This window comes from Petaurus breviceps, unplaced genomic scaffold, assembly GCF_028583685.1.
Source record: "Petaurus breviceps papuanus isolate PSGF00001 unplaced genomic scaffold, PetGlider_PUasm1.0 175, whole genome shotgun sequence".
In the NCBI taxonomy this organism is placed as follows: domain Eukaryota; kingdom Metazoa; phylum Chordata; class Mammalia; order Diprotodontia; family Petauridae; genus Petaurus; species Petaurus breviceps.
In genome coordinates this window covers 44,809,831-44,837,468 of record NW_027185764.1, presented here as the reverse complement: position 1 = coordinate 44,837,468, position 27,638 = coordinate 44,809,831, and the positions used below count along the sequence as shown (strand labels likewise).

General features: G+C 40.2%; 1 protein-coding gene and 1 long non-coding RNA gene across 7 annotated transcripts in view; one reads left to right on the top strand and one right to left on the bottom strand.

Moving 5' to 3' along the window:
- ADGRV1 (adhesion G protein-coupled receptor V1) overlaps window positions 1-27,638 on the bottom strand; it is a 718,949-nt gene that overhangs the window by 58,135 nt on the left and 633,176 nt on the right. The gene's annotated exons all lie outside the window — the stretch shown is intronic.
- Window positions 19,252-22,748, top strand: LOC138158834 (uncharacterized). Of its 6 annotated transcripts, none has more exons than XR_011167739.1 (4): window positions 19,252-19,370; window positions 20,391-20,528; window positions 21,194-21,265; window positions 22,398-22,748. It is a non-coding gene; the product is annotated as an uncharacterized lncRNA (long non-coding RNA). The 6 variants fall into 6 exon arrangements; XR_011167737.1 differs by lacking the exon at window positions 19,252-19,370 and adding an exon at window positions 19,829-19,935; XR_011167735.1 differs by lacking the exon at window positions 19,252-19,370 and adding an exon at window positions 19,838-20,085.

Below are 27,638 nucleotides of genomic sequence, written 5' to 3'. Positions count from 1 at the left end.
CTCAGCTTCCTCATCTGTAAAATGGGCTGGAGAAGGAAATGACAAACCACTCCAGGATCTTTACCAAGAGAACCCCAAGTGGGGTCAGGAAGAGTTGGACAGGACTGAAAATGACTGAACAACAGACCAGAGAGCATCTAGAAGAGGGAGAGAGGATGGTGAAGGGTATAGACACTTTCATGTGAGTAACACCTAAGGGAACAGCTGCGGTCTGAAGAAGACTTAAGACAAGGAATTCAGAACGAGTTTCTCACTATATGAAAGGAAGTAGACTTGTTTTCTGCTATGCCAAAGGGTCTGGGTGTGATGACTGAGTGGGGCTTTAACTGATGTCCAGCTTAGAAGTAAGTGCAGCACTCGGAACATAAATGCACTTGAAAAAAACCTTCATTGAAATGCATTCTAGCATACTCCATCTTCATCATGATTAGACGGCTAAATGTTCTAAATTCAGTCAGCTCAGAAATACACACACCACCAAAAGCCACCAACAGAGAGAAAATGACTCACTTTAACTCAGACCTCATATATGGAGCCTTCTCTTCTTAGATGGTGAATATTTTTTCTTTTTGGGAGGCAATTGGGGTTAAGTGACTTCTTCCACAAGGTCACAAGTGTGTCAAGTGTCTGAGGCTGGATTTGAACTCAGGTCCTCCTGACTCCAGGGCTGGTGCTGTATTCACTGCGCCGCCTAGCCGCCCCATTAGATGGTGGATTTCAATCACAGGGTGAACCCCTCACAAAGCACTGGAGAGGACCAGTCCCCATACAAAGCGTTCTTACTTTTCTTCATCATCACCATTACCATTGGTGGTTAACATTTGTATAGTCCTTACATGTGCCAGGCTAGGTGCTTTACAATCATTATATCATTTCATCCTCACAACAACCCTGGGAAGGAAGTGCTATTATTATCTCCATTTTACATATGAGGCAACTGAGGCAAACAGGATAAATGACTTGCCCAGAGTCACACTGCCAGCAAGTGTCTGAGACCAGATTTGAACTCAGGTCTTCCTACCTCAAGGCCCTGTGCTCTAACCACTACACCACCTAGTTGCAGCAAGAACTGATTTAGTAAATACCACATATATATTCAGGCTGCCATTAGAATACTAATGTTTAAGAACAAACAATTCAACCAGGAAATAGCCTAGCTTCTTACTATATGTATGTGTATGTATGTGGGGCAGCTATGTGTAAGACACAGTGCTAGGTACTAGAAATGCCAAAATTAAAAAAAAAATTACAGTCCCCCACCCTCTCGAAGTTTGCTGTTCTCTTGGGGGAGAGGGCAGGATTTACCAGGTACTCATAGAAACATTATACAGTGAGGGATGTGACAGAATCAAAGTTAAAGTCTAGCCAAAGTGCTTTAGGTTGGGAATGAGCATTTATATAGCACCTGTTATATGTAGCACTATGCTGAATGTTTTGCAAACAACTTATCTGCTCCTCACAATCACCCTGTAAGGTAGGTGCTGAGACAAGCAAAGCTGAAGGGACTTGCCTAGGGTCACACAGTTAGCAAGTGTCTGCGATAGGATTGGAACTCAGGTTTTCTTGACTCTGGGTCTAGCTGCCCCTAGGAACATTTGAGGCAAGCTGCGAGGATCAGGACAGACTCCTCAGTTAAGGGCACAAATGAGCTGAGAGAAGGGTTCTGAAGGTCAACAGGAAAAGGGACTATGTTTCCAGCACACAGGAGAGTGGATGCCTATGTGCAAAGGCAGACAGACAGCAGATGGAGTTCAGGGAGTTCACACAGTCCATGAGGAAGAGAAATGTGGTCACAGCCAGAGTGCGGAGGGTCTTAAATACTGGGCGAGGGTGTTTAGGGAACAGGGTGTAGGGAAGGTTTTGAAGGAGAGTAATTCTTGCCATACAGGTTTAGCATTTGCTCCTGAGAAAGCAGACTGTATTCACAGAACATGAGTTCTTGGACAACTCCCTACTCTCCCTTCAAAATAACAAGTATTATGAGATCCTGGGTGATGCCAAGAACTTGGAGCTTGGGGCTACTAATGTACCAGAGAGAAACATTCGCTCATTCGTTCAGTCCACAATGAACTCTGTCACCCTCCTTCTCCATTCTGTCTTCCCTCATTAATATGCAAGCCCCTTGAAGTCAGGGAAATGGCATGTCTTAGAACAGTGCCTGGCACACAGTAAGCACTTAATAAATGCTCATTTCCCTCCTTCTTTCAACAAGCATTTATTAGGCACAGAGTATGTGTCTGGCACCCTGCTAGATGTAGGGGATAAAAGTATGAACAATTGAGGAACTTTTCCTCTGAAATATACCAAACTATTTTAATCTTGCATTTTTACTGAAATCGTTTTTCGTGAAATATAGTACCATAGGTACCCATCATTTTCATTGAGCTTTATATTTACAATTCTGAACTCTTATTTCAAATTTGCAAGAGACAGAAAATCAAGTCATTTTACATACCCAGAACTTTAAGTTTGTGGATTTTTCAGACCGTCTTACATCATATATTAGCTTCTAACACCTATTTAAGAAAGTACTTAGTTGCCCTTGATGATCATCAGGTTGACTCTCCCTAAGGTCCCGAAAGCACTGGGAGATGTGATTATTAAGTTACTGTCAGTAAACTTGGAAAACAATGGAGACCCTGGAAAAGTCAGAAGGACTGAAGAAGAGCAAATGTCTTGGTTTTCAAAAAAGGGAAGAGACTGGGATTTGCAAATTGTAGGCCAACGAGTCTGATTTCAATTCCTGGCAAAAGTTAGAAAAAAATGTTTTTAAAGGGATTGTTAGTGGACATGAAGAAAAGGAGGAGGCCATATGGTTAAATCGAACACAGGTCATAGCAGATGAACCTCACTTCAGCTTGTGACAGGGTTACTTGGCTAACAGATTAAAAGGATAATATGCAAACAGCTTCCCCAGATTTTATCTGAGTCTTGGGCAAAGTCTCTTATGCTGTTCTTGTGAATAAGGTGGAAAGATGTGAGCTAGACACAGTCTTGTTGGATGGATCTGAAAGTCCAGACCCAAAGACATAAACTTAGAAAGAAGTCTTTAGAGATGTGTTCCAGGGGTCTATGTTTGATAATGACTAGGAATAAGAAGGCAAAAGTTCTGCCATACTATGCTCTCTGTTCAGACCACCTCCAGAGGGTGGTATTATAGTCAGTTCTGGCCACTATGTTTTAGTAAAGAATATCAAATGTGGTAAGTTATAAAGTTATAGGCTGGGGATTGCCAAGAGTGGGGGCAGCCAGGGTAGTAAAAGGCCTTGAGATCATGCCATATGAGCATTTGAAACAGCTAAGGATGTCAAACCTAAAGAAACAATTTTTAGGGCATATGGGGAGTACAGATATGATAGGTGTCTTATTTGAAGCTGTTACGTGGAAGAAATATTGACTTATTCCGTTTGACACCCAAGAGGGCAGAATGAGGAATAAGGGATAGAAGTTGCATTAAGAGACAGATTTTGTCTCTCAACTACTCACTGATTTCACTGATGAGGATATTTCTTCTAATGAAAAATTAGCAGAATTGTGGTATAGTGAATAGAGTGTTAGGTCCAGAGGCAGGAAGACCTAGGTTCAAATCCAGCTCAGATATTTACTAGCTGTGTGACCCTGGGCAAGTCACTTAACCCTGTTTGCTTCAGATTCCTCATCTGTAAGATGAGCTAGAGAAGGAAATGGCAAAACACTCCAGTAACTTTGCCAAGAAAGCCCCAAACGAGGTCACAAAAAGTCAGACACGAATGTAAAACAAATCAAATGATAAAAATTGCATCATATATTGCAGCCTGCTCATACCCACCACTCCCCTCTCCAGCCTCTCTGTGTGATATTCATTTTTAGTTCTTTAGAGATTATGTTTTTTCATTTCTTGTAGCCATACAACAACACTGGTATTTAAAAAAAAATGGATCTTTGCCTTCCCCCCCGCCCCGGGAGAACTTTGGGGTCTTTAAAAGAGTTTTGAAATTTTCTTAAAGAAATTAAGTCCACTTTCTTCCTATTCAATTTTGGCCCCAACTCATTGTCCATCTCTACTATATGTCTCAGACATAAATACCAATGACAAGTTTTACAGAGGTTGGCCATCCAAATTCATGCTGAAATTGGGGCAATAGGTGGTCTTCATCTACTTCTTTGATACAAGGATGGCCAGGCCAAAGTCCTTTGTGATTACAGATCTCTTCTAGTATACTGGCATGTTTTGGGGCTAGATGCAACTAGCATGGTGTTATCCATGATCAGAACTATTTGAAGCCTTTACCATCCATGTGGGATCCCTATTCAACTCAAGACTCTGTGCTGGCTCTTCTCCATTGCAGTGGTGAACATACAAATCCTCTCACCTGATGCATACGATCAGGGGACTGTTGAATGACAATCTCTGCTGTTCTATTTTTCAAGGAATTTTTAATGATTTGGGGGCATGAATGAGTGACACTTTGTGGGAAGGGAGCCTTTAAGGGAGCACTTTGCTCTGTCAAATCAAGCATTTTCACAATTGGCAAGCGCTGAGCAGAGTGGGATCCTGTCTGTTTTATATCTTTCGATCAGTTGTGTGAGAGCAGACATGTGAGCCATTGGAGAACAGCACTCACTACAGCTTTACTGTTCCATCCTAATGCTCTCATGGAAGATGCCTTTAGCACATCTGTAGAAGTCTCTTATCAAATTTTGGTATAGTTGGGAACTTGGGTTATGGGCCAGTAATTGTTAGTGTTTTCTCCCTCACTTTTTGGGTTACCAACAAGATCTGAGATTTTTTTCACCATTGTATCTTCCCCTCCTTTAGCTATCTTGTGAATTGACTCATCAAGGCCCTCACAATTGTACTGCCTCCATTACAGACCTCTTCTATGTACATGGCCCAATCCTGCTGCCTTTCCTGACTTTGTTCTCTTTCATTCTATTTCAACCTCCTCTATAAGCTCATCTGGGATCATGACATTAGAGGCCAAGTGTGGTGACTCTACTGTCCTTGATGGTGAAAACATTCTCTCTAACATGTTTCTTCTTCTTTGGAATCCTTCACCAATTGACCTATCAGAATGCAGAGGAGGCCTTGGAAGTTAGTAGATTCTTCCTCACTGGAGATCTTTAAGAAAAGGCTTGAAGACCACTTGTTGGAGATCTTGTGGAAGTAATTATTGTTTAGGTATGGTGTCTGAGATTCTGTATTTCTGATTTTGTAATGGGAAACAGCAGGAAAATAGGATTCTTCTTCAGTGAAATTCACTTTTTATAGTGAACTTGGATAGAACTAATCTCTTCCATATCTGTCTTTTTCTACTGTGTCTAAAGGTAAGGCTAAGCTTTTCAGTGGGACCTCTTAATTAATAGGAAGTGAAATCAAATCCTCTTCCCTGATTTTAAAAATAGTTTTTTAAACCATCCTTTGTTATTAGACAAATATGTGCCCAGTCTAGTGGACACATAATTGCAGACCATAGCTGATCAAAAATTATTCATTACATTCTAATTTCTAAATAGAAGAAGTGATGATGCATTTTTTTAAACTATGATTAAAAACAAACAATAAGGTAAGAGGTCAAGACTGCCTTCTCCAAAACTCTGTTGTTTTTTTCCCACCTGAGCAGGAACATAATTTCATTCATTTAGTTACTTTTCTTTTCTGGTTGATTTAATTCTATGTACAGAAAATTCCTAACAGCTGAAGAACCCGACCACAACTCCATCTTCTAAGAAATGATGCACTGTTCCTAGGCTACATAACATCTTTGGTGGTTGGATATTTCACAAGGATGAAAATGACTTGTTTCCCAGAAATGATAGAAAATGTAAACCGAGGTGCCATTCTGCTCTGAATTTACATACACTACAGCACGGGGCTCATTTTTTCCCCCCTCCCCTTTCTTCTTTGGAGATAGAAGAAAGAATAGGTCTAAACTCTTTTCTTATTGTGTAAAGTTCTGCCTTCCTGGTCCTTTTCAAACGAGCCAAAGACAATATTGCTCCAGTCTTACCTGAGGCATGAAAAGGAGAAAACAGACACACCAGTGGAGTTTTTTTTTTTTCCATAGATTTTCCAGTCTGTCCTGACCTTGCATTTACTGGCATAGAGGAACTTAGAGCTTCCATGCCTGAGGGCTAACCCTTAACTAAAATCTGGGTCTAGTTATATCAGTGAGTCAGCTTCCTCCACACAGGCCACTTAGGAATCATGGAATTCTTAAAAAGGGGTGTCTTCATCAGTGAGTCCCTTACTGGCACTGGCTTCTGAGAACCCAAGTAGTCAAGTATGTCTAATCACAAACTTTGATAAGCAGACCTTAGGGCAAGATTGGCTTAAGGAAGAATTTGATATGTAAGCCCTCAAAAGGAGTGAGACTGTGACAACTTCTGCCCTCTCCCCACCTTGGGATTTTCTATAAAAGTGTCACTGTCTTAAAATTTTTCCAGATCGTGTCATGATCATTCATTTGCTTGCTCATATATACCCTGTTCTTAAAAAATGAGATATGGTAGGCAAGGGAGAAATGTATACTTCTGTCTTTTGATTTGTCAGAAATAAAGAACTAAGTAAAAATCCTGCCTCATGCTTAGCTTCTCAGAGTTTTGGAAATTGGTTGTAGGTAAAGGAGGCTTGTGACTTCATTCCAAATTTTATTATGATTGCAAGAATATGCTTAGTTCTGGAGTATAGAGATCCATCTTGCCCTACTGGAAAGTGGGAGGGGAGATGGGGGAGGATATAGGAGAGAGCAGATTGGGGGAGGGGATATACAGTGGGATTGCTGTTTTTGGGGGGGTGGGTAGGGGAAAGACGGGGAGAAAATTTGTAACTCAAAATCTTGTGGAAATGAATGATGTAAAATAAAAAGAAATATAAAATTTAATTTAAAAAAAGAATATGCTTAGTTTATCAAATTCTCTAAGCTGAACAGCTTAGAACAATTTTATGGACTCTATTTAAAAATATATTCCCTATAACAGTCTTAAAACTTCAAGTGCTATTCGTAGAATAGACTGGAAGAAGAAAAATCACAGGCCCTTCCTCTAAGAAATCTTACAAAGCAAGACTTGCTTATTTTCGCATAGTCCAGAGTTCAGGACAATTGGCCTTTGTGCACTCTTGGGTTTTGGGATGCTTCTCTCCTTTTGTAACTGTCCCGTTTCTCTTCCCCCACCCAATCAAATGAAATCATCTGATTAGAAGCACTAGAGCCAGGGCCAGAGTGTTCTAGTCATCTTCTGTATCTGTATTCACAGGCTGGTGACATACTGGTCTTTTGTTTTGTTGGTTTTTTGGCCTGGGGCAGTCTTAGTCTGGGAACGACATGTGGATGCTCCTACACAGCCTTCCTACCAGGAAGTGCTCAAGGTCGGTACTGTGACCTGAATGCCACGATGGTCATTCTTGGCTCAACAACGCATTTCACAGAGATTTATTAAAAAGCCTGTCTTCACAGCACACAAACCACAGGGGCACTTGGGAAGGGTGGTGAAGATTATAAGCTATAGGTAAGACAGTTTCTGCCCGCATGGTATGTATAGTCTAGGGTGGGAATAAGATACCAGAACACATAACTATAATACATAACATTATATGAAAAGTAGAGCTAGGTTATTCCCACATCTTGCTACATATCTGGCTTACTTTCTAGGCATATAATTCTATGATTACATCTTATATATGGCTTCTCCTGTACAATTTTGGGTTGATAATGCATTGTATCCAATACTCATACTTAGCATATTCCTCTCCATTTTTCTTTAGGGTAACTGTGACTTTAAATCTTTGCAGACTGGTATTCCATCACTCACAACTATGTAGAGTCAATGAAAGAATATTGTTATAAAGAAAATGGGCCTTTATGGGAAGGATAGGATCACTGTTTTATAAAGGAGTCTGACTTAATTCTTTTTCTCCTATTCACTGTCCATGTGTAATAACTGTCTATGATACATGTACTGATGAACCAGTTCTATGGATTGTCCATTCACCACCATGGTAGACAACTGCTATCCACACAATTATAAGAGAACCAGAGAAATGATATCTGTCATGTTGGACAGATATCCCATGGAGAATGTATGGGAGGATATGGACAAGAGTGACATTGGATGAGAGCATATGTCTTTATCATTGGAAGGAATGCCCACATAATTGAGATTTCAGGGCCACTGTGATATTTAAGTTGTTGATAAGTATATTAGAAAGTTGCAAGACAAAGTCCAATGTTAAATCCAGTGGGGGGGGGACATAAAGAATGCTTTTGGGGAGGTATGTGAGTTGGGCTATGAATGGTGCACAAGAATTCACTTGGCAAAGATGAGAAGGAAGAAGGCACAGGAAAAGTATAGGCAAGTGCACAAAACCAATATAGCTCTGTGCATGGTAAGTGAATAAAGAACAGTTCAGTTTGACTGAAGCAGAGGTATGTGGAAGGGAATAATATGAGACAAAAGTAGATTGGAGTAATTTTTTAAAAAATTTTATGTTTATTTTTAGTTTACAACATTCATTTCCACAAGATTTTGAGTCACAAATTTTCTCCCCGTCTTTCCCCTACCCCCACCCCAGAACAGTGATTCCACTGAATATCCCCTCCCCCAATCTTCTCTCTCCTGTATCCTTCCCTACTCCCCCTCCAACTTTCCAGTGGGGCAAGATGGATCTTCACACCCCAGTACCTGTATATCTTATTTCCCAGTGCATGTAAAAATATATACATATAATAATAATTTTTTAAAAAAACATTTGATTTTAAAACTTTGAATTCCAGATTCTTTCCCTTCTACCCTCGTCACCCACCCTTACTGGGAAGATAAGCAATTCAATATAGGTTGTACATGTGTAGTTACGCAAAACACTTCCATAGTGGATATATTGTGAAAGGCTAACTATATTTCCCTCTATACTATCCCACCCCCCACTTGTTCTATTTTCTACTTTGACCCTGTCCCTTTACAAAAGTGTGTGCTTCTAATTACCCTACCCCCCAATCTGCCCACCTTTCTATCATCTTCCCCTCTTATCCCCTTCCCCCCTACTTTCCTGTAGGGTAAGATACCCAATTCAGTGTGTACGTTATTCCCTACTTAAGCCAAATTCAATGAGAATAAGGTTGACCCATTCCCTTTTGCCTTCCTGTTCTTCCCCTCCATTGTAATAGTTTTCCCTTATCTCTTTTATATGAGATAATTTACCCTATTCTGTCTCTCCCTATCTCCTCTCATTATATTCCTTTCACCTCTTAATTTTATTTTTAAATATCATCCCTTCCTATTCAACTGATCCTGTGCCCTCTGTTTATGTATACCTGTACACACATATATATACACACTCACACATGTATTCACATGCACATATACCCTCCTATATAGATGTATGCATACATATGTATACATTTATATTCCCTTCAACTATCTTCATGCTAAGAAAAGTTTCATAAGTTAAAATTATCGCTTTTCCATGTAGGAATGTAAATACTTCAACTCTGATAAGTTCCTTATGATTTCTTTTCCCTGTTTACCTTCTCATGCTTCTTGTATTTGAATGTCAAATTTTCTATTCAACTCTGTTTTTTTCATCAAGAATGCTTGAAAGTCCTCTATTTCATTGAATGACCATATTTGCCCCTGAAACATTATACTAAATTTTGCTGGGTAGGTGATTCTTGGTTTTAACCCTAGCTCCTTTGACCTCCAGAATATCATATTCCAAGCCCTTCAATCCCTTAATGTAGAAACTGCTAGATCTTGTGTTATCCTGATTGTGTTTCTACAATATTAAAATTGTTTCTTCTTGGTTGCTTGTAATATTTACTCCTTGATCTGGGAACTCTAGAACTTGACAATAATATTTCTAGGAGTTTTCCTTTTGGGATCTTTTTCAAAAGGGGATTGGTGAATTCTTTCAATTTCTATTTTGCCCTCTGGTTCTAAAATATCAGGGTAATTTTCCTTGAGAATTTCTTGAAGGATGATTTCTAGGTTCTTTTTTTTGATCATGGCTTTCAGGTAGGCCAGTAATTTTTAAATAATCTCTCCTGGATCTATTTTCCAGGTCAATGGTTTTTCCAATGAGATATTTCACATTGCCTTCTATTTTTTCATTTATTTGGATCTGTTTAATAGCATCTTGATTTCTCATCAAGTCATTAGCTTCCATTTGCTCCAATCTAATTCTGAAGGAATTATTCTCTTCAGTGAGCTTTTGAGATTCTTTTTCCATATGGCAAATTCAGCTTTTTAAGGTATTCTTCTCTTCATTGGCTTTTTGGGCCTCTTTTGCCATTTGAGTTAGTTTATTTTTTAAGACATTATTTTCTTCAGGCAGGTTTGACTCTCTTTTCATGATTTTCTTGCATCATTCTCATTTCTCTTCCCAATTTTTCCTCCACTTCTCTTACTTGGTTTTCTAAATCCTTTTTGAGCTCCTCTATGGCCTGTAACCAATTCATATTTTTCTTGGAAGCTTTTGGTGCAGGAGTTCTGACTTCACTGTCTTCCTCCTGTTCCATGCTTTGATCCTTTTTGTTCCCCAAAAAGGAATCTAATGTTTGACTGCTGTGCTTGCTTTGCTTCCTTTGCTTTTTCATGTTGCCACTCAATTACTTGATTTTTGAGCTTTTTGCCACAGCAGAACTCTGCTTCCAGAGAAGAGAGCTTTGTCCCAAATCGCTAGGGTTTTCGCAGCTGCTGGAGCTTTTAGGTGGGTGCCCTCTCTACAGCCCCCATGAGCTCTGGCACCTGGCCACACACCTCAAGACCTCCACCCAAGACAGTGATCCAGATACAAGCAGGTTAAAGCAAGAGCAATTACCTCTGAGAATGGTCACTTTATCCCCCTACAATTTGCAGGTTAGGAGCTCTGAAGCAGCCATGTGGCAGCTGCATGGCCGCAGCAGCACCTCCACTGCTTCTCACCTTCTTGCCCGTGAGCAGAGGCCGGACTGCACTCTTGGTCCCCCTGTTGCCACAGAGTCCAAACTGACCTCTCACTTTGTCTTTGGCATTTATGGATTGATAATTCTGGAAAGCACCACAGCTGCTGGTGATCCCCTCTCCCAAGGTCCGCTCCAGCCGGGGCTGGTTGAGGCCGCCCTGAGGCTAAAACCGCAGACTCATTTGGGGCTGGGTTCAGTTCCCAGTGCTGCTATGTACACTTCTTGCCTGCCTGCTGGGCTGCCTTCAGTGGTAGATTGGTTTCTCTCTGTCACTTTGTGGGTTCTGTAGCTCTTAAGTTTGTTTAGAATCATATTTTATAGGTATTTGAGTTGGTTATGGGTGGAGCTCACGGAGTTTTCCTGCTTCTATGCTGCCAACTTGGCTCTGTCCTGATTGGAGTCATATTACATAAAGGCCTTGAATTCAAAGCAAAATGTTTTTGGTAGTCAAGAGGGAAGCATTCAGATTTTTTGAGCAGAGGAATGATATGACAAGTACTATGTATAAGAAGAGAAACAAATTGTATGAAGAGCCAGCCTCAGAACCAGGAAGACCTGGGTGCAAGGGCCAGCTCTGACACATGCTGGCCATATGATGCTGGGCAGTCATGACTTCTCAGTGCTCTACACAGCTCCCTAAGTTGCAAAGAAGATGATGGCCATCATTGGTGGAGGGAATCTCCTCAACTGAAAGTTCAGCAATACCAGGAAAATTATAGGTCTCATCCCTTTCCTTACATATAAAAAGATTAGAGGGGGCAGCAAGTGCAGGACAGAAACCCTTCAAGAAGGCTACTGGAACAGTCAAGACAGGGATAATGAGGGTCTCTCCTAGCGTGGTGCCAGAGAAGGTCAGATGGGAAGCAGAGGTGTTGTAGATCCAGAATCAAAAGCATGTGGTAACTAATTAAATTTGAGAAGTGAGGGAAAGAAGAAAAATCAAAGATAACTCCATGCATTCACATTTGGGAACCATTCACATTTGTGGTGCCACATACAGAAATAGTCAAGTCAGAAGGAAATATATAGGAGAGAAATAAAACTCACTTTTAGACATGTTGCTTTTGAAGTATTGCTAGATATCCAGGGAAACTTTTGGAATAAGAAATTGAAGACCTTGAAGGGCATAGGTGATATTTTCATCACCACTGCTGACTTATGGTAGGTGACTCAGAAGAGGAATGCATGATAAGGAAAGTAAACAGCTGACCAAGAAGATCATGTCTAATTAGGGGATTTGGGTTTTGGGAACAAGGCTTAAAATGTAAAAAATGATGGGTTCTTGGCAAGGGATGACATAAATCTAACAAGGGTCAGTAAAAGCACATTTCTCTAGAGTTGAATAAACTTAATCAAGAAGGATTTAATCTTAAAAGTGATAGAAAAAGAGAAAATTAATGACATCAATTTGTCAAATCTGATAACAGAGTGGCATTACAAGAAGAAGTGTAGCAGAAGAGAAGGACAGTAATTCACTAGAGAAAATATCCAAGAAGAAAGCCAGTAATAAAATCCCATGACTTTAGATTTCTATGTATAAATGCAATGGATGGTAATAAAATCATAAGGACACAGAATTATAGATTTAGAGTTTTAGAGAAACTTGGAAGTCACCTGATCCAATCTCCTCATTTAGCAAAGTAGGGCCTCAAGAGGTAAAATGACTTACCTAAGGTCACACAGGTAGTAACTGAGCAGGGATTCAAACCTAGGTCATCTGCCTCCAAATTCATCCCTAGACAGTACAGGGTGATTTGAAATGTTAATACAAGGAGGCACATTTGACAACTCTCCCCTTTAACTAATTCATATTCCAAATATCCCTATTTCTGTCAGAAGGAACCATCACTTTTCTAGTCACATAGATTCAGAACTTCAAAGTCATCCTCACCTTTTCATTCTCCCTTAACCTTTTAACCCTCCTCACCATATCTAGTCAGTTATTAAGTCTCATCAGTTCTACCTTCACAACAACATCTCTCATATCTATCATCATTCCATTCACGACCAACATCCTAGTTCAGACCCTCATTACCTCTCCCCTGGATGGTTTGTAACAGCCTCCTAAGTGGTCTCCCTGCTTCCAGTTTCTCCCCTGTACAATCCATCCTCCCCTTAGCTACCAAAATAGTCTTCCTGAAGAAGGGTCCTATGTTGCTTCCTATTGCCTCTTGGGGGAAAAATTAAACTCTTCGGTTTGGCTTTTAAAGCCCTTTGTAACCTGCCTCCAGCTTGACCTTCAAAAAAACTACCCCCAAACTTTTTTTACTCCGAACTTTTACACCAAATAAGGCAGGGGGGATGTATGTCCATAAACATAGCATAATATCAAAAGAGGATTCTCTATGAATCTGGGAATCTTGATTTCACACCACTTTCTTTTAAAAATAAAGGTATATAGGGGTGGCTAGGTGGCGCAGTGAGTAAAGCGCCGGCCCTGGAATCAGGAGGACCGGAGTTCGGTTCCAGCCTCAGGCACTTAACACCCCCACAAAAAAACTAGCCCTGTAACCTTGGGCAAGTTACTTAACCCCAACTGCCCTCCAAAAAAAAGTATATAATAAATTTTACCCATTTCTTTCAAAACTGCCATGCTTAGGTTATAAGACAGCTCCAAGGGACTCATGTTGGAGAGGGATATCCACATGCAGAGAAAGAACTAAAGTGTCTGAATGCAGACTGAAGCAAACTGCTTGCTCTCTGTCTTTTGTGTTTTGTATATGTTTTGTTCCTTCTTTCTCATTGTTCATTCCAATGGTTATAATTCTTCTTTACCACTTGACTAATATTTACTGTGAAGGTATTTGTAGAACCTATATGTGATTGCTTGCCGCCATAGTGGGGGAGGGGGGAGGAGACGGAAGGGAAGAAAATCTGGAACTCAAGGAATTGTGGAACTGAATTTTGTAAACTAAAAGTAAATAAATAAATTTTTTTAAAAACTGCCTTGCTTGTCTATTATTCCTTCTGAACTTCCTTCTATACAGTAAAGGAAAAAAATGTTCCAATGACCTTTGTTTTTTTTTGGGGGGGGGGTGGACATCATTACTGCTAATCCTACCTCACCACTCCCCTCCCTGCATCTATTTTCCCTAATCAACCAAAAAAGGGAAAAATATATTGTGATAAACAATCTCCAACTCTACCTTTCCAAATTATTGTATATTACCCTGCTTCATACTAGACAAACTGACTGACTTCCTGCTCTCTGGACCCAGTATTCCATCTCTTACCTCTGGGCTATCACAGGATGTCCCCCATGCTTGTCATGTAAACCTTAATCCTTAGCTTTCCTCAAGGCTCAACTAAGGAAGTTTTCTTGATGCCCCCAACTTGTTAAAGTTCTCTCCTCATATTATCTTCTATTTCCTTATCTGTGCAAATGCTACTTCTTCCTAGTAGAAAGTAAACTCAAACACAGCAGTGACAGTTTTGGGTTTGAGAGTTTTGTCTTTGTTTCTTCAGCCTTACAGTGGTACTATGCATGTACCAAACACTGACATATTGCTATACTGAATTGATCTTACAGGTATGTGGGTGCTAGGAAAAGTTAAACAGCCGGTTCCCTGGAAAAACACATTTTTTTAATACAAGACACACTTTTAAGTTTAATCTGCATTCACTCCATCACTTTCTGAAGTCTAGACAATCAATAAAACAAATCAAACCCTGATTTGTGCACTTGCTTATTTCTGAGATATAAATGTTCAAACAGAACATTTAACAATTGGCTGTCTCAAGCTGGTAAGAGCTGGCTCCAGCATACCCCAGTTTATAGGTATGGCAACTTGGTAGGATGGGATTTACAACTAGAATATGACTCTGAAAAACATATAATTTATTCAAAAGGAACAGAATAAGCATGAGGAATGGTAGAGTAGCATTACACATTTGGACTATATACTCATGTGAGGAAATTTGGGTAGTTAAAGGGAGAGTATTTGGTTTGGGAAGAGGCAATGTAGAAAAACAAACAACATTGCTGTACAGCTGTTGTTTTAGACCAGGTTACTAATACCAAGTTCAGAGTCAAGATCTGAAGGGATCGTTGAATCAATCAGACCTATAAAAACAATAATTTGAAAATTCTCTTTTTACTAAATATAAACACACACTCAGGAAAGAAATAAAGGTGTCAATCTCTAGCTCCATTTTGGCCCATTAGGGACTTACCTACGTCTATAACAAGGACTCCCAAAGGAATGAACAGTTAAGCCAGAAAAATTGTGCCCCTTTCTTGCCATTGATTTATATACGATGTACCCAAAAATACACTTTAGTATATTTAGCCCATTCTAAGTTTTCATGAGTCAGGCTATATGTACGTACACTTTCAGTCATGAATAGCATGTAGCCTAGTCAGCCACTTAAGGTCCCAAGGATTAATCAGAGCTGGCAAGACAGGTCTACCCAAAAACGAGGAGGAATTAGATGAAGAGTTAGGGAAATAGATCACCAAAATGCTTAGACACGTGATGTTCAACTATTTGGCCATCTGCTGGCACTCTGTGCCAAAGCCAGTGCAAGAGCTAAATTTGTGACTTTTTGTAATCATAATTTCATCCTTCAAAAGGTCAAGGAAGTGACAAAGGGAACTGCTATTCTGGACCTTATCCTGACCAATTTAACGTTAGTGGTTGCTGATGAGAAATAGCAGGAATCTCCATCATAGAGTTCGTGATTTAAAAAATTGAGAAGAACTGGACATATTCTAATGTACACCCTAGATTTTAGGAGACTAGGTGTCAAAGGATTCAAAGAAAGCACAGAGAGCCCTAATATTTTTCAGGGAAAATCAATTCCATAATTTTAAAGAATTAAATTCTCAAGAGAAAAACTAAATTATTCTGAGGAAAAAAAGAGGGAACTATATAATGAGATCTTTGGACACACAGGGAACTCATCAATAAACTAAAATTTTTAAATGCTATGTGTATAATAGGAAAGCAAGGACATAGAATGAATACAAAAGAGTAGGAGTCCTGTAAGTAGAATATCAAGAGCACAAAAGCAAAAAAAAAAAGAGTACTAAAGCTCAGGAGAAGTTGGTAATGAATGCTAAGAGGCCACAAATGGGATACTTGGGACTTTATAAAACTATGTTGGGGCAAGAGACATATCAAAGAAAGGCCAGAATTATTCCTCAGGGTGGGTGGGCTAATGATAGTAGATGACAGTGAGAAGGTTAGACTACCAAGCTCTCATTTTATTTCTGTTTTCTCTTCTAAGGAGAATGAGCTGTGGACAGATAAGGACAGAATAAAACCAGTTATAAGAAATAGAAGCCTAAGATAGGCAGAAGAGATGGTTAGGTAGTGCCTTTGTTGGTGCTGTTTCGTTGTGTTTCAGTCGTGTTTGACTCTTCATGACCCCATTTGGGGTTTTCTTGGCAAAGATGCAGGAGTGGTTGGCCATTTCCTTCTCCAGCTCATTTTACAGACAAAGAAGTCATTTGTGCAGGGTCACACAGCTAGGAAGTGTCTGAGGCCAGATGTGAACTAAGGAAGATGAGTTTTCCTGACTCCAGGTCCAGAGCTTTGTCCACTTGCCCCCGTGTTGCCCCTGGGTAGCACTTAGCTACCGTCAATGAGTTTGTCAGTAGGCCCTGCCAAACTTTATCCTAGAATGTGAAAAGAACTGGTAGATGTGATTGTTGAGTCACTGTTGCTGATGTCTGAAAGATTTTGGAGAAGAGGAAAGGCGTTGCAAATGTTCCAGTTTTCAAAAAGGAAGTGAGTAGAGCCTGAAAATTATAGACCAGTGAACTTGACTTCTATTCCTGGCAAATTTCTAGAACTCATTTTAAGGGGATTATTTGTGAACACTTAGAAAGGGAAGTAGTTATCACTAAAAGTCAGCAAGGCCTCCTTAAGAAGAGGTCATATCAGACTAACTGCATTTCCTTTTTTTTGATGGGGTAAAGGGCGTCCTCATATGAGAGCTCAACAAGCCGAGATCCGGTGGCCACTTGTTGGGTATGCTGCAGAATTGTTCATGTTTAGGACAGAGCTGAACCTAAAGCTTCTAAGGTTCTTTCCAACCCTAACATTCTGTGAGTCAGAATCAAACTGGGAGATCAGAGGAATATTAATATATTTGGTATATTTAGGTTTTAGCTAAGAATTTGATAGACCCTCACTGCAATGTTTATGAATAAGAGAGAAGCATGGGACAGATGATGCTATAGTTAGACAGATTTTGAACTGATTGAATGACTGGATCCAAAGAACCATGAATAGGATAACATTATCCTTGAGGGAGGTGTCTAGTGCTGGGTTTGGCAAACTGTGGTCCAAATCTGGCCTGCTACCTGTTTTTGTTGTGGCTAGCCCTTGAACTAAAAAGTTCTATTGTATTTAAAAATGGCAGAGGGCTAGATTTTGCCTTCTGTCTATAGTTTGCTGACTGCTGCTCTATTGCAGCGTTCTAAGAATATGTTTATGGCCCTCTGCTATTGAATGCGTTCATCAGTTACCTGAAGACATATGTGTTTGTTAAATATGTAGATGATATGAACCTTAATGACATATATAATATGATGACTGAATTAAGTTCCAGAAAAGTAGGCCCTATCAAAACAGATGAAATTTGATAGAAATTAATATAAATTTCTAAATGGGTTCAAAAAAGATTGGAGAGATGGCTAGACAACAAATTCTGGAGGGAAAATATACCTGGGAGTTTTAGTGGATTTAAAACTCAACATGAATCAAGAATACTACAAAAACACCAAAAAATTAATCACAGTCCTCTGAAAAAGTACAGAAGTTGAAGTGATGGGAATGAATAAAATTGTCGTAGAATAAAGTATAAAGAGATGAACCCAAACTTCCAGGTGTCAGTAACAGAATAAGAAACCAGCAAAAATCAATGAAGCAGATAGATAGGTAGGAAGAGATCCATGACAATACAGTGTTTCTAAAGTCAAGATAGGGGATAGCATCCAAGGATTGGTAAACAGTGCCAAAAATTCCCCAGAATGGGGGAGGATGACTAAAAAAAGGCCTTTGGATTGGGTAATTTGGGCATCATTGCTGACCTTAGATGAAGTAATCATCATAGCTTGCTGAGGGTGGAAGACAGGAGTTTGCAGGGTGTTAATGAGGGACTGGGAGATGACAAAGTAGAGAAATCAGGTATAGACAACTTAGAAAAAAGCAATGAAGGGAATAGATATCTGGGGGAGATATCTGTATATAGTAAAGGTTTTTTTTGGATTGGAGAGACCTTGTAGGGAAGGAGACAGTTGATAATTAAGAACCTGAAGATGAAGAAATAATGACTGTTGCAGTCACGTCCAGAAGAGGCAGGAGAGAATCAGATCAAGGGCATGGCTAGGATTATACTCAAGGAAGAGTAAGGATAGCACTTCTGTGAGCAGACAGGAGGGTGGAGATGCTGAGAGTTCACATAAGATAGCCTTCTGAGGGTAATTGAATTGGTTATCTGCTCTAAGCTTGGGGGCTGTGGGCTTCATGTAGAAATGCCGGAGGTGCAGAAGCTATTTTCTTTAGGAACTTGGAAAGGATAAACATACATTTAAAATTATGCTGAGGAAGAGAGAAATGCAAAGTGGGAAGGTAAGGAATGAACGTTGCAAATGTTTCCATTTTATGTTACTTTTCTCGTTCTATCCTATCTTCTCTCCTTCACTGGGTCTCCGGACCCCAAATGGAATCACGAAGAGTTGGACATACCTGAGCAGCAATAAAAATTACACCCAGGATGGAAGTGCATGTCCCACTCTAGCATGGAAGAGTTGACCTGTTTCATTTCTGACCTGGGCTGGCTTGCCCCTCATTGGGCAATCTGGTGGTCTCCCTCTCCCACTTCCTTCTAGGAATTCACCCTATTAATGCAAGCCTTGGTGTAGACAACCAACCAATAGCCCACTACAACTCAGAACTCTTGAACTCAGCCTCTCCAGGAACAAGGAACTTCAAGCTGTGCATCACCATGGCCAGGCATTTCAAGTTAAATGCTTTTACTCATTGTATACCATTCCCCTTGAAGGCAGAGTTTTGGCTTGTATTCCCAGTGCTTAGTATCATGCCTGGCATGTAATGTGTACTTACAAATGCTTGTTAACTGACTATCTGCCTGGGTTTCTGTTAGCATGTCCATGACTTTGGTGTCAGAACTAATTTTAAAAGTTTCTAGTCTCTGGTTCAGCACCGTTACAATGAACCAATGAGTGAATCACTAATTTCTACTGTCCCCCAAATGAACCCAAGTCTATAGTCAGCTAATGCTGGGCACACAGCTGGCATTATATTAATAGTGACTCCAACTTCAGGACACATGAGGAAAGAATTCAGATGTTCCTTTGCCTCTTAAATTTTCTTTTTGCTTTAGGGAAGCTTGTAAGCTGCATATAGTCAGAGAAGCATGAACTATAGCATTGTAATCTGTTTGGATTCACCAGGATGACATGCTTGGGGAGCATGAGTGGTAAGAGAACTTTAAGAAATGCATATATTCTTTAGTTCTCTCTCCATCAGAACTAATAACCCTCCTTGTTATTTTATGAATAATATCTAGGGCTGGTGCCTCTTCAGGTATGTAAGCATAATGTCCTCTATATCTCTGTTTACATGATTCCAAAAGAATTAACAGTCTACCTTGTGGGAAAAGTTCCAAACATGGGTTGTTGATTTTTTCTTTTCAGCCTATCTCCCTTATTTCTCTGCTTGCCTATCCTGAAGTCTCTGGTTTTAATTACAGAAGTTTTGTTTTGCTTTTCCAACATGGAAGGATCATTGAAGCCTACTTGCCTCACTATTTTTGTAATATCCTACTAGGAACTTAGAGGGAACATTTGTTTCCCAATGAATTTTATCCTTCTGGATTTGCCAAGTACTGAAAAATGGCAAAGTTTCAGCCGTTAAATCAGGAGGAATGTAGTATATATCATTCTGGAAATAGTACGCTCATTATCGGCTTGCTGGGACACAGCAGAAAGAGCTCAGGCACCTTTTCTTTTTGGATCATTTGAAAATGGGATACCCAGATAAAGGTTTAACATGTTAGGACTTCACAGTCAGTAATCCTGCCATCACTCTAGGCACATCTCAAATTCCTACCAGAGGGATGTGTCTGGCCTCCACCAACTGAAAGATTAAAGATCATGGAAATGTTTCAGAGAAGGGTTGGAGTCAGCTCATATGTATGATTTTGTCTTAACCCACAAGGTCTTAGAAGAAAAAAATAAGAAGTTAGGAGGTGGGTGGGAGGGTAGACAGAGCACAGAGCTTTCTTACTCCCATATGTTTCTCTCTAAGTTTCATGAAGGAAGGGGCCTGTGTCTTATCTAAACTTTGTATCTCTCCCAGAAACTCTTGGGAAGCTGTGAACTCAGCAGGGCACTCAGTAAATGTTTGTTGAATTGAATTTTCCTTTGTTATTAATAATATGTTTTTTTTAAACTGAGAAAATCTCAAAAGGACTGTACGTGTGTCATCTGTTCTGCAGTGATTTAAAGAAGAAGAGGCATTCCTGGTCAAGAGCAACAGGTGGTTACCCTGGAAAGGGAAACAGGAGAGCGCGTCTGACTTACAAACAACTTACTGCCTTCCTATAAGCACGTGCACCTACAAGTTAACAACGAAGGTAAATTTTTGTTTTTTACCTTTTTTTTGCGCACTGCCTGTGAACATGTAGGATGCACAGATTTTGCATTATAAAGTTAGCAACATTCCTGTTCATAGGTCTAGAGTACTTTGAAGATCCCCTTATATTCACCTTAGTTGCTATTCCTTTCTGCATATGTTTATTTATGGGGTAGCATCCCTTTTCCTCTGAGAGTCCAAGCCCTAATAGGGAGTGACAGTGGAGTGATCAGGTGGAAGGAGAGAAGAGGGATGTTTGAAGATACAGGGGGACAGGCAAAGCAAGATAGCAAGTGGAGTCTAATGTCTTTTCACAACTGATCCCCACCCTGCCTATACTTCACTCTTCCACTACCGATGAACTAGGTAGAAGGAATGGTTGGAACTATCCCAAGCAGAGAACAGTAGTAAGCTGGGAATAAGACTGAAGGCTGTTAGCTAGCACAGCACAGAGAGTAAACAAGGAGCCATATCAAGAGTCGATCCAGGTTCCTGTGTGTCTTTCCTATGCCTACACCCACTTCAGATACTGATCACTCCCTCTTCTGCTGCTCCCCAGGCCTTGAACTAAATGGCTTTTAGAAACTTTATTGTGTTTTTCCTCTGTTCCTTTGCCTGCTCTGAGAAGTAGCCATTGTGGGGCTACATCTAAACTGTCTTTTCTAGGATGACTGGGTTCAGAGTACGAGTTGGGTGTGGCCTGGGATGCTGGAAAAGCTGTAGATACACAGTTATATGGTATGTGCTCTATTTTTTGTTGTTGTTTAGTCATTTCAATCATGACTGACTCTTCCTGATTCTATTTGGGGTTTTCTTGAGAGAGATACTGGGGTGGTTTGCCATTTCCTTCTCTAGCTCATCTTACCGATGAAGAAAGTGAAGCAAAAACAGGGTGAAATAACTTGCCCAGGGTCACAGAGCTAGTAGTGTCTGAGGCCAGATTTGAACTTAGAAAAAGGAGTCTTCCTGACTCCAGGCCTGGCACTCTATCCCTTGCACCACCTAGCTGCCCATATATGCTCTATCAGAGATTGTCTTGTTCCTTTGGGCCAAACTCAAATACTCGAAATAATTAGATGGGTCTCTGATCTCTTGATTCTGGAATTCCCTCCAGTGATACAGACTGAAATGAATTCATGCCAACTAAATCCATCAGCTCTTGTCCATGTTCTCTCAAACATTCACCACTGGAGTTTACCCAACCAGTCCTCCTCATCTGAGGGGAGGAGGGCATTCTGGCTGTCCATCCGTCATCTCTCACTGACCACGTGACTAACCCATCTCCACATTGCATTCAATTACTTGATTACATTCTTTACTCTTCTTTTCAGACTTCCTCATGTTTCAATTTGATCAAACCTACCCTAAGTTCTTCTCCATTAGCATCTGTGTGATAGCCATGTTTAGTTCTTCCCTTCTGAGGCATTACATGCCTTGCTGCCATATAAAAACACTGGAAAACTGTTAGTATTGAGAAGATGAGCCTTTGCTGTCATGAGAAACTTGGGGTTAGTAAAAGAGTTTTGCAATTTCCCTAAAACAATCAAGCTCACTCTACTCCTTCTGTTCAACTCTGGGCCCATCTCATGACTCATCTGTACTACCTGTTTCTGAATATATACATATACATACATACATATACATACAATTTCAAATACACACATGCATACATATACACATATACGTATATATGTGTGTATATCTATATATATATATAAATGTAATATAAATTTTGAAAGCTCTAGAAAGGTATTTATCTAAATGCCTATGGAAATATGTAAAATGGGCAAGATAAATTCTTCATCCACTTGGTCTTTCCTATGGAGATGGATAAGTCAAACATCTTTGAGTGATTACAGAACTCTTCCAGGAGACTCTGCAATATCCTGGGGCTTGATGGAACCAGTATAATGTTAGCCACAAATAGGAGCAAGAAGGATCTCATTGTCCAAAGGAATTCCCTTGTTGACTTGGACACTGAACTGGATCTCCTCCATGATTACGGTGAATAACTTTGGCAGGCATGCATCTCCTTGCTTTATGGCTGATGTTTCTTATGAGAAAGTCATTGAGCAGGGTTACTATTTCTGTCTACCTTTCAAGGACTACTGAATGATCTTTTTGTATGGATAGAAGAAACTTTGTAAAGAACCTTTACAGCAGCATTTTTTCAACTGAATTAAATCCTTTTAAATTAATCAATAAATGATAAATGCAATAGGATTTTTAATTGTTTACATATTTCAATTAATTATGAAGTGGTAAAAATGTGGGGCATCTAGGTAGTACAGTGTATAAAGCACTGGGTCTGGAGTCAGGAAGAACTGAGTTCAAATCCTAGTCCAGATACTTACTGGATATGTGCCTCTGGGCAAATCATTTGTCCTCTGTCTGCCTCAGTTTCCTCAACTGTAAAAAGAGGATGATAATGGCACCTTCCTCACAGGTTGTTGTGAGGATCAAATGAGATAATATTTGTAAAGCACTCAGTCAGTACCTGCCACATAGCAGATGTTTAATAAATATTTACTGACTATTGAAACAAACCCACAAATACTCAAGGATACAATCATGGAGATCATCTAATAGAATTCCATCTCACTGGACACATGGAACTGTGTCCTGGAGAGTTTAACTGATTTGTCCAAAGTCCCATAGTTAATAAATGATAGGGCCCAAAACAGAAGCCTCTCAGTCCAATGTTCATCTCATTAATATGGACTCAATACAATAATATTAGCATTTTAACACATTTCTGCATTAATTACTAATGTACTAAGGAAACTTTCCCTAAGGGGAATAAGCACATTTAAAATGCTTATTTGTATTATTTAATTTTTTACTCTATAATAAATAATTGATGGGAAAAAAAACTGGGCATAAGAGTGTTAGGAAAAGGGAGTTGTATCTAATTCATGGAGTTGTTCTTGGATCAATGTTAGAATTAGGAGCAATGAGCAGAAATCGCAGTCAGATTTCAGATCGCTATCAGCACACATTTTCTAATGACCAGAGCTATGTTGATGTGGAATAGGTTGGCTTGATGTGTAGTGTAACCCGAGTTACTGGAAGTCTTCAAGCAGAGGCCGGGTGAGTACTTGTGGATGTTGCAGAAGGGATTCTTGCTCAGGTGTGAGTTATACCATGTAACCTCTTGGGACCCGCTGAGAAGCTGTGAATGATCTTAGACAGTTAGAGCCAGAAGAAACCCTAGAAACCACTTTGTCTAACATCCTCAATAGGTGAGGAAAGAGAAAGAGAGAGAGGCTAAGTGCTTTGTCCGAGTTCACCAGAGACGGGACTCAAACCCAGGTGACCGATTTCAAATCCAGGGCACGTTCCATGATACACAATTCTTATAATTTCATGAGTGGTGCTTTCGTGTAATATTAGTCTGAGGCAAGACTTTGAGCCAGGTTTTCTCAGGGCTTCTTAGAGGAGGAATGGAATCTAAGAGTCCTGCAAAGGTGGCATTCTTCTCAAGTAGGAGAAGAGTCAACAATGACTCCATCAATCACTCCAAGTGAGCTGAGGCTGTCATACATGAATGACTGGTCTCCAACTACCTCCAATAGCTGTGAAAAATGAGGTTAAACAAATTTTAGAGCTACAGAACCCACAAAGTGACAGGGAGAAACACATGTCCCACTGAAGTGCAGTCCTGTATGAGCCCCACCAGCCCAGACTGGCAGACTTCAGGGAAGTGAATCAGTGGCAGCTGTGGTGGTTTCCAGGCTTCTCAACCCATAAACGCAAAAAGAAAGCAAAAAGTCAGTGGGAGAACTCTGTTCTGGTGATCTCTTGATCCTGGTGAGAGAAGGGCACAATCCAGCCCCTTACCCTGGGGTGGTTGAGGTGTCAGCATCTGTAGCTGCTGCCATGGGGGTGAGGAGCGCTGGCGTAGCAGAACTTATTAAGGCTGTGAAGAGGCAGTCTTCCTCACAATTCTGAGGCAGGTGACTAGAAGAAGCTCTGACAACAGCTGTGCAAAACCCCAGAAATTTGGGACAAAGCTCTCTCCACTCTGGAAGCAGAGTTCTACCATGACAAAGAGCTCAAAAGTCAAGTAATTGGCTGGCAAGATTAACAAACAGAGAAAGAGCAATCAGACTACAGAATCCTTTTTTGGGGACAAAGACGATCAAAACATAGAACCAAAAGAAGACAACAAAGTCAAAACTCCTGCATCAAAAGCCTTCAAGAAAAATATGAACTGCTTGCAGGCCATGGATGAGCTCAAGAAGGATTTTGAAAATCAAGTAAGAGAAGTAGAGGAAAAATTGGGAAGAGAAACGAGAATGATGCAAGAAAATCATGAAAAACAAGTCAACAGCTTACTAAAGGAGACCCCCCAAAATACTGAAGAAAATAACACCATAAATGACTGATGTTTTTAGCAGGATTCAAAATTTTCTTACAAAAAGAAGTACAGAAACAAACTATCCCAGAGCCAGTCTGGTATCTCATATGAAGGAAAGCCTCCTGATTTCTGACACTGATTCTAACACTGCCAATAAAGTCTTGCTTTTCCTCTGAACTGCTTTCTGAATCCATGGAATGTTTATTCAGCTGAATGGATATTTTTCTAAGACATAAACTCTTTAAATGCCTTTTTTTGTAATGGCCCAAATATCCGATAAGATTTTTATTATTTAATAAACACTAGACCTCAATGCTTTGGAGGATAGGTGTGGTATAACCCTAAGGGAATAAAACATATGAGTGTGCCCTATATCTTATATAACCTAGATAAAAAGGCTCATCCCTGCTCCCAGGCAGTTTATAAAACAAGATAAACAACTACACCTACAGAAGAGGGGAAAAGTGTTTTGTCAAGCAGGTTGGGAAAACGCTGTCAGTGAGGTGCGGCAATCTAAGGAGTTACTTGGCAAGTTTTTGTTTTGTTTTGTGTTAATAGAACATCTAAAGAATGACAGTAGAGGAATGGTGCTTTTCCAAAATCAGAGGCCCATCTAGTTCCAATACCAGCATGTCCCCTGTTGATTCTCTCCTCTCTGCCCCCCTAGGCCTCTCAATGAGAAATACCCCATAAAGGACAGAACCAAGCCAGGGAATAAATCCTGTTTCCAGCTCTATTCTGTGAATCTATCTTAGGTCATTTTCTGGAATACTTCCATCAAGAAAACTTACAAGAACCAAAGCAACTTTTTCAAAGAAGAACAAAATAAACATTTGCTACATGACTTACTGAATCTGGCACTTGGAAAATATGCACTTCCAGTAAACTTAGTGAGCTCAGTGAGGCACAATGTAAGCCTTCCTATTCCTCAAGGGCACTAGACTAGTCTGGGATGCTGACCTGTGCTGTATGCACTCTTAACCCCATGGCTAAGGCTATTATTGTGGGAAGACTTTGGGTACCTTAGTTTGCTAACGACAGTTGTCACTGAATATTTCAGAGACATTGGAGAATTAATAAAAAAAAAAAAGCATATTTACTTTAGTTGTAGTATAAAACTGAGAAGTAGCATAGCTTAGGGGGATGAGATAATGGGCCTGTTACAAATGCCACCCCAGACACCCACTGTCTATGTGACCCCAGGCAAGTCTTGAGGCTCAGTGTCCTTAACAAAAATTGGTAGAGGGAGTTTCCTCATATAGGAGAGCTATATATCAATGAACTCAAAGTCCCAGGTCCTATCCCTATACACTGGAAAAAGTAAGAACCCTAGGAATAAAATGAAAATGGAGCTTCAGAATGAGGATTGGTATCAAAACTCATCCACCATTATGGCCAGCTACTGGGCCTTCGTGTTAATGCAGTGACAAAGAGGGGGGAAATGCTAACTAGGAGATTAAATTCAACAACTGCCAACTGAACATCTCCTGTCCACTCAAGTTATACCAAAAACTGCGTAGCCCACAGGCTCCGAATCTCAGAGTGAGGAAGCACACCAGAAGTCATCTAATCTAAACCGTATCTTCCCAAACTGCCATGTCCTCTCTGTGGCATTGCTAACAAGGAGTCTCCAGCATTTACCTGAAGCCTCTCTGTGAGGAAGAAGCAATCCCTCTTCCGAGAAGCCCACTCCGCTTTTGAGACACTTCTAATTGATGAGGTTTTCCCACATCAAGAGTCCATCTGACCTGCTCTAGCTTCCATCCATTACTCCAAGTTCTTGACTTCTGAGACCAAACAGAACAAGTCTGAGTGCTCTCCCACAAGGATAGCCCTTCAAATACTTGAAGGCAGGTGGCATTCTCCCCCCAAATTCTCTGTTCTCTAGACCAGACATTACTAGTTTTTTCCATTGATCTTCATAAGGAAGCATCTCCAGTCCTTTTGTCATCTGGCCACTGTGTCCTGGATGCATTCCAGCTTGTCAATGTCCTTACTGAAATATTGAAATCACGACTTCACAGAGTACTAGCTATATGGTATGATTAAGACAAGCTGACAGTAGAACGATTACCTCCTCCTTCTGTGACTTCTTCATTCAGTCTAAGATCCCAATAGTGTTTGGGGCTATTATGTCACAATGTCGAGTGGGACTGAGCCTATAGTCCTCTAAACTTCCCAATATTTTTCACAGGAACCACTGTCTAGCTCTATGTCCATCATTCTGCACTTGCAGAAGTACACTAGAGGATGAGGAGATGAGACACATGCTAGGTCAGTGCTGTCAAACTCAAATAAAAGAGGCCACTAATTTGTACATAAGGATGACTGCAGGTCACATATTGACTTTGTTTTAAAATGTAATGCTAGCCATGTCTTATTGTATTCTTATTTATTTTGTTAGATATTTCCCAGTTACATTTTAATCTGGTTTGGAGACATGAGAGCCAGTCGTAGGTCACATGTAGCGGGGCTATGTGATTGACATCTCTGGGCCAGGTGTCAATCTATGCCTTCTTTTCCTGTGCTTTGCATTCAGAATCTTCTCTTTATATAATTACAAAATTTAGATCTGGAAGGGAACTTCAATATCATCTAGTTCAATCCCTTTATTCTACAGATGAGAAAAAGCACTGAAAAAAAGCAAGGAAGTGACTTGGCCAAGGTCACACATGTAAGTAGCAGATTTAGGAAGGTCATGCATGTAAGTAGTAGATTCAGAATTGGAATTCTGATCTTTTGACTTCAACT